We start from the raw sequence: 7456 nt of genomic DNA on the forward strand, positions 1-7456 counted from the left end.
GATCTATAGTACAAATAGAAGACATCGAAGTAAGAAAAAGAACATTGTTAATGTTTTTTTTTTCTCATTTATCATTAAAAGAAAAAAAAGTAAAAATTTCTTACTTAGAAAAAAATCCTGTTTCTGTAATTCACGGCAGAAGTAACACTTCTGAAAAGTAGCCTACACGAGATTTTTTTCACCGACACTATAAAATACTGTGTAATGTATTCCATCTCATTCTGTACATTTATGTATTTGTTTCTTTATCGCGACACATTTTCGTTTCATCAAGTTTCAAATCACAACGGTTCTAAAGAAGTTTCACTTCAAAAATCGGCCTGTTACAAGTTTGACTTCAACACGATCGTCCTGGTTTTGAATTAATAAATATCGAGCTAAAAGAACGTGTTTCTTGTATGGGTTTTGTCTATACAGTATTGTATATAGTCATTGTGATACACATTCTGTGATTCAAGAGTTTACCGATAACAGTTCTAAATATATAGACAGTAAAGCAGCTTTACTAATTCACAAATAAAAATCCATCTCAAACTTAGGCAAGTTATATCTCATATTTAGGTACGTTGGCGTTATTTCGTTGAAAAGGGACCTTTAGTAATATTTTGACCCACAAACATATTATCAGAATACAACTTTTTGGCACATGAAACACCATATTATCCGTGCAATACATATCAAACGCTTTTATAATAATTACACAGTGGGAAAGACTTATCTTGGTTGCAGAAAATATTTGCACTTTCTTCTTAAACTGTAATTCCAAACAAATATCTAAGTTCTTCATTATCAGTAACTAAATATATGTAGTTATACTGATATTATTATTTAAAAATAATTGTTATTGTAACAGAATTTTTAGGAAAAAAAAAAATAAGCACGAAATAACTATTTTTAATTTACAATGAATGTATCACAATATATGAATTGATTTCACAAATAGCTGCGTGAATTCAAAACAATTTGTTGTCTGTAGACGCGGATGGCGAGGTCAAACAATCCCTTTCACCAGCGTGATCGCCGGGTACTCGTGACGACCTCACTGAAGCCTTGGTGATAAGATTCACAAAGTCTACAATACTGGTCAAATCACAGCTCATTCTGTTTTCCTATTACTCAGTAGATCAGTTTTTTTTTTCGTTTAAAGAGGCTAGAGAAACGATCAAATCCACGATAAAATCAGCATACAGTTAAAATTTTAAGGCCACGCGATTTTTTTATTATCAAAGATACCTAAAAATCTATATAAGTTTAAATACATTGTTTTTGACTAAAACATATACTTACAAAAACACCTATATCATTTTCTTCTATACGGATCGAGCAATTCTTGAATTGATTAAATTAATTATAGAGACGTTTTGCAGTAGAACGATGTAAATAAATAAGCAACCACGGTTGAAACTTAAAAATAGATTCAATAATTACATATGAATTTCTGACGTCTACATAGCGTTATCTCTGTTTATTGACTTACTAATTGAGCATGTTATATTGTTTTGATTCAATTCGTATATCTTAATGTTGTTTACATTCTATAAAACTACTAGAACAATATTCTGCCACGCATATGTAACAGTTTACCATAAATATTGTTCCCTGACCTTACCCAGTGTTGGAATGCTATAATTATAACAAAATATGCAAAATACTTTAAAATTAGTTAATTAATTATATTTATTCAACAGCGTTAGCAGGTTTCATCCTTATTTGTTAACCGATTTTGATCAATTTTTACGTATATCTGATGTATAGAGAATATAGATGTAATTTTTTGTTGATAAAGATTCTCACAAATATGTTGTAAATTAAAAAAAAATGTGCTTTAGACCACACGACTGAAGTAAAGCTTACGAAACGTAACTATCTTTATACCTTCACTAACTTATATCTCCCTCTCAACTTCTGTTCGCATCGCCCGAGCACACTTTTAGTAAGGCTCTCGTCACGCATTCACCAGAATACTCGCTAAGTCAAGCGTGCGTAAAGAAGTCTTACCTAGCGAATATCTACTTATATCTCGAAACACTACTAAAGTTGATTTTTATCTGGGATATTTAGTTGAGGCAAATCATTCGAGGGGACTCCACATTTGAACTAACTGGATTATAGTTTGAAGATCTGATTGATTTTATAAATGCGGTTAGTGGTAAACCAAAATCATATTTATATATACCTATATAATATCATATAAAATCTCTAAAGTAACATAACATAGCTAGAAAAGTTAAGGATTAAATTTACAGTACCTAACATTTTATTTATTAAGACACTTTTTTGTAATTATGTCAAAGGCAGAATAAAATTGTTCACAAGTACCAGGGCAACAGAATTGTCGGTTCACAAAATACACGTGTAAAGAGTTGTGCTTACGTATCGGTAAACAAGATAACGATAGAAACTAGATGATTCGCCTTGACGAACCCTGCGTTAAAACTTTGTTTTCTTCTACCAAATAGGGCTTGAAGCATTACTTCAATATTAAACACTTATTGTTTAAAATCTTTTATTTTGTTATTTATTTAATAAGATATTTACAATATTTATTCCTTTATTCTTCTATTTAATGTATTAATTATAATTATTACTTAAGTTGTATAATAAATACTCTTTCACAGCAAGTCCTATATAATGATTAATGTGTAGTGCAAATTTAAAAATTTAGCAGCAAAATAAACTGTCGTTCTTATTTCACCTTTACAGTTTTGCGTAATGCCAAGAGTTTATTTTAAAGTATGTCAGGTCTTTATCAGTTCATCGTTAAGTTATTGTAGGTTGATACTCAGAACTGTTACGAAATTATGCTTTGAAACTTATTCTAAGTTAATTAAAAATTATTTCTATATGAACAGCACAATTAAGAGGTTTCGAGTAGGCAAGGCAGTCACAGGATGCGTGTGCACATCACGAGCTGCTGCCACCGCCGCCCCGCGCCCCGCTGCACCGGCGCCGCACCCGCCGTCCGGCCTCGACACGAGTCGATCAGCTGACCGATCGTCTACGGCAGTATCAGCCTCGAACTCGCCGAGCAACGCATTCTGTTTAGCCACCTAGATTACGCCACACTCAACAAACGCAGCGTTGTACGTAAAATGAAAGAAAACACTCGCCCATCGAATCGCGACCGAGTAGCCGCTCACTCTACATGCGCAAATATAGCGTAGGTGTGCGTGTACAGAATGAATACGATTTACAAGTACACATACCTAATATTACTCATAGAGAAAACTATCGTGATGTCGTCATTACGCACTTCGTTCGTATTGGAGGCGAGTTCTAAGAGAAAAACGGACTAGAGCGTCAGAGTAGTGCCGGAATAGGAATCGCATGAGAGCGATAGAGACGAGAATTGCTCGCAGATTGGTTCAACGCCTCCGAGTAGATTTCGTGTCGAGATACGTAGCACTGGCGATTTTTGTCCGCGGCAAGGCAATATAGGGACGGCAGACCGATTCGGTTCCCGTTCGAGAAACGTAATAAAATCACACTAATTTCTACAATACATTCACTTAAAAACACAGCATAGTATGCGACACTCGAGCGAGCGGCTCTCATAACCGGTGAATTTCGGGCTTCCTTTGTTTACGTGGGGCGGGACGGAGCGCGGCTGCGTGGCATTCAAGGTCAAGAGCGGCGGGCGTCGGCCGCCGCAGGGCGCGGGCCCGGAGCGCTACGCACGCTCGCCACTTACCGGCCTGGAGGCGCCTCTCCTGCAGCTCGATGAAGCGCGCCGCCTCGAGCAGCGTGTCGAGGAGGCTCATATCGAGAGCGCGGCACGGCGCGCGCGATACGAGCGCGCCCGCTGTCACGCCGCGACTGGCCACGCGCGCCGCGGGCCGCTCACGTGGCCGTCCGGTCGGCGGGCCAATGGCGGCACGGCACGCGTGTCACGTGGCTCCGCGCCAGACCAATGCCGGGCCGCGAGAGCAAACGGTGCGGGGGGAGCGATCGATGGCAGTGCAGTTCGCCGTACGACGGGGGCACCGAGAGCCAAGCGATCGCTTGTAGACGTGAGACAGCTCGCAGCAGAACTTACGAGCGTGGCGCGTTTTGTTTATATCGCAGAGGCGGAGGCGCGCGGCGTCGGTGCAGCACGTGCCACCCGACTTTCACTTCCCTGACGTGGGACGTACCGAATAAAATGTTAGCGACTTAAATTTTCACCTAACATCATCCTCATCCATCCGTAAAAGTTCGGTTTTTCATAAATAACTTGCTACTGATACGCATATCAAAATTATGATAAACATTAATATTTGAAAATTTTAAAAATAAAATTGAACACATTTCGTACCAAACAGAAAAAAAAACAATCGCAAAAATCTAGTACTGAAGAATTACTATTTTGGTACTCTAATAAAAAGAAATGCAAAAAAGCAAAGCAATGAAGGTAATACCTACAGTCTTTTATATTTCTTAAAATCAAGAAATAGGTATATATTTTTTACTCTAATGTAAATAAATAAAGCGTGTACACTACAACTTAATGTATGTATTCCTAGACCATCTAGCTCTAAAAGCTATAAAATAGAACCCGCGATCGCTAGCGACTGCTGCGCTAACTCCTCGTGATTAGGGTATCAGACCCATCAAATATGGTGCGTTACCTAATCATTGCAAAATATCAAACACAAAACGTAGACAAGCAACACCTATTATGTTTTGTCTTTCATTTAAAATGTATCAAGGTTTTTTTTATTGATATGTATTTGTGTATGTATATGTATGTGTATATCTGTATGTATGTATATGTATGTGGTTTACATGTACGTTTGTGAGTGTAATATGTTCATGTGTATGTTACATAACATTTAGTCTTCTGCTCAAAGGTTGCCTGGAAGAGATCGCTGTATTAGCGATAAGGACGCCTGTTGCAACTGATGCAAATTCTATTTTTATATATCATTTGTCATTACAAAAACTGTTAAAACCTTGTATTGGTGTGCGAAAGTGACAATAAATAAATAAATAAAATTGTTGTATCTAAAATCTGGAACTTTTTCGATAAATTACTTCTTATTTTAATAATAGTTCACATTATCATAAATATATAAATAAACTATTAACATAAATAATATCACTATTATTATTTATTAAAGTATTAATAAATATTTTTAAAATAATTAATTGGACTTTTTGCACATTTCCTTTTTAATGTAAATATTTCAGTATACCTATATTAAAATAATTATGTCTTATTAGCGCCAAATTCAGAGTACATAATAGTTTGTCAGCACGAGGCAGAACATGCTCTATTATAGTATAACAAACGTAGACAGTAAATATGTTGAATGAAGTTCTGTACATCCGCATATATCGACAAATTTCGGATTAATTACGTTAGGGAATAATAAAACGAAAAAAACTATCAAAATTGTATTTTATGTAAAACTTAATCAAAATTATTGCTATGGCTGTATATGTTTCTATTTAAAAAAGGAAATACAATTAATTTATTAAAAAATAGTGACAAATTTTTTTATATTTTTCAACTTAAAAAGCTTACTAATATGAGTATTGGTATATTGTCATAGTAAGACTATTAAATTTCACTAAAATTATATCAAAAATTACCTTACATAACAGCGCTGTAGTTGTTTTTGTCTATTAATTGTGTCTAATAAAAGTATAATATATTCGACTAATTATATTCACAAAACAATATTTTGACTGTACCAAGTTTTATTAGGTAAATAATTCATTAAATATTTAAACATTAGGTAGGTACAAACCTAATTTTAATGTACTAAACCAGGAGTCTCTAAGCTTTTAAGCCATAATGATTTTTTCAGTATATTCCACGGGCCGAAAAAGTTTTAATTTTTCTGCCCCCTTAACTATATTCCTAGCTCTCTCCCTATTTTATTTCAATTATTTATTAGTTATTTATATGCTTAAGCATACATACGCATACATAATTAAATAAACATAATCAAATGGACCGGCTCTCGAAACAGCAGCGTGGCAGCGCCGCTATAGTTCCACGCGACCTACCTCCCGCGCCGCCGCTGCCCGCAAGATTCGAGACAGCGGCCTTACACTTTAAGGGGCCTACTCAAAGCACTGCCTGCAGGGCCTGCTTACAGTTACTGCCGCAGAGGATGTTGCTCCACAAAGCACTGCAAATCATTTACGCGGCATACGTTGTCGTGTTCACTTGTGTTCTCTTTGTCCTTGCCTAAATTCATCAGTTTTTATAAATGGCTCCTACATTATTCAAACACCAAAAAATAGCATTGGGTTTGACTGTATTGAGTACTTGTAGCGTTCAAAAGAAAAAAAGGAAGCACTGGTGTAAAAAAGTTTTATATTTTTCACGTAAAAGCGACATAGCCTGCGACCGCATATCTTTGTTATGATAATGATCGTGGTTAGTTTTCCAAAGACATGGCAAATCCCTATACAATTAGATTACGTCCCTCCACACGTCTTTTTCTCGCTGGCTCATTTTTCTTGAAGAAAACAGAGCCAAACAAATAATATAATAAAACCAAACCAACTAACCACCAACTAACTGATTAATTGCTAAATGACAACCACTGACAAGACAAACCCCAGGTCAAATAGAGTAGACAATGATGACGCAATGTACCGACGTAAACAAAATGGTAGTCTAAATCGGCCCGACCTAGCTACACATGTCCCTGATTGCAGTTTACGGAGTGGGGAGATCGTGTGTCGGGCTGGCAGAACGACACTGCGGCCCTGCGACAGGGTGAACAATTAAAATATCGGCCCTGCATGCATACATACAATACGATCGGCAGTGGCACTGCAAGCAGGGCCCTGCAGGCAGTGCTTTGAGTAGGCCCCTTTAACCTGACGCGGGCCAGACTGATGACACAAGTCTTTAGCTGTCACGGCACTGACAGGCCGGATTTAGACCGCGAGTCGTAGGTTGGAGACCCCTGGACTAAACAAACATTTTATAAGACCCGAAACATAGCTTTTGGTTATGTTATGCTCCTAATTTATAAAATATTTGTTGTAATGATACAGCGGTTTATTTCTACACACTATTTATTGCCTAACAGTGAGCCGATTAAAATTTAGTTGTTTAAAAACAGCATAGAAGACGTTGACTGTAGTCGAAACGTCTTACTTTAATAAACAAACTTTTAGTTTATTTTTTTGTAATTCTGTGTCATTGTTGTATTAAAACTATAAGGAATCACTTTCTTTAGTCATACTTGTCAAAACAAATATATGGATATCATAGTTTTTTTTATTTATATAAAAAAACTTTGATCATAATTTAAAATAAAAAATAAAAACTGACACGAAATGAACAGTTATGGTAAAAATATATTTAAACAAGATGATGGAAAATACTATTAATTAGAGAATTTATCCCAAACATTAATTCTAAAATTTGTTTCTGAAGGATATTTAATAGATTTTTATGTTATGGAAATTGTCTTAGGTCAATTTACAGATTAAAATATATAGTTATTTT

Source organism: Melitaea cinxia, chromosome 20 (genome assembly GCF_905220565.1).
Source record: "Melitaea cinxia chromosome 20, ilMelCinx1.1, whole genome shotgun sequence".
Taxonomy (NCBI): Eukaryota; Metazoa; Arthropoda; class Insecta; order Lepidoptera; family Nymphalidae; genus Melitaea; species Melitaea cinxia.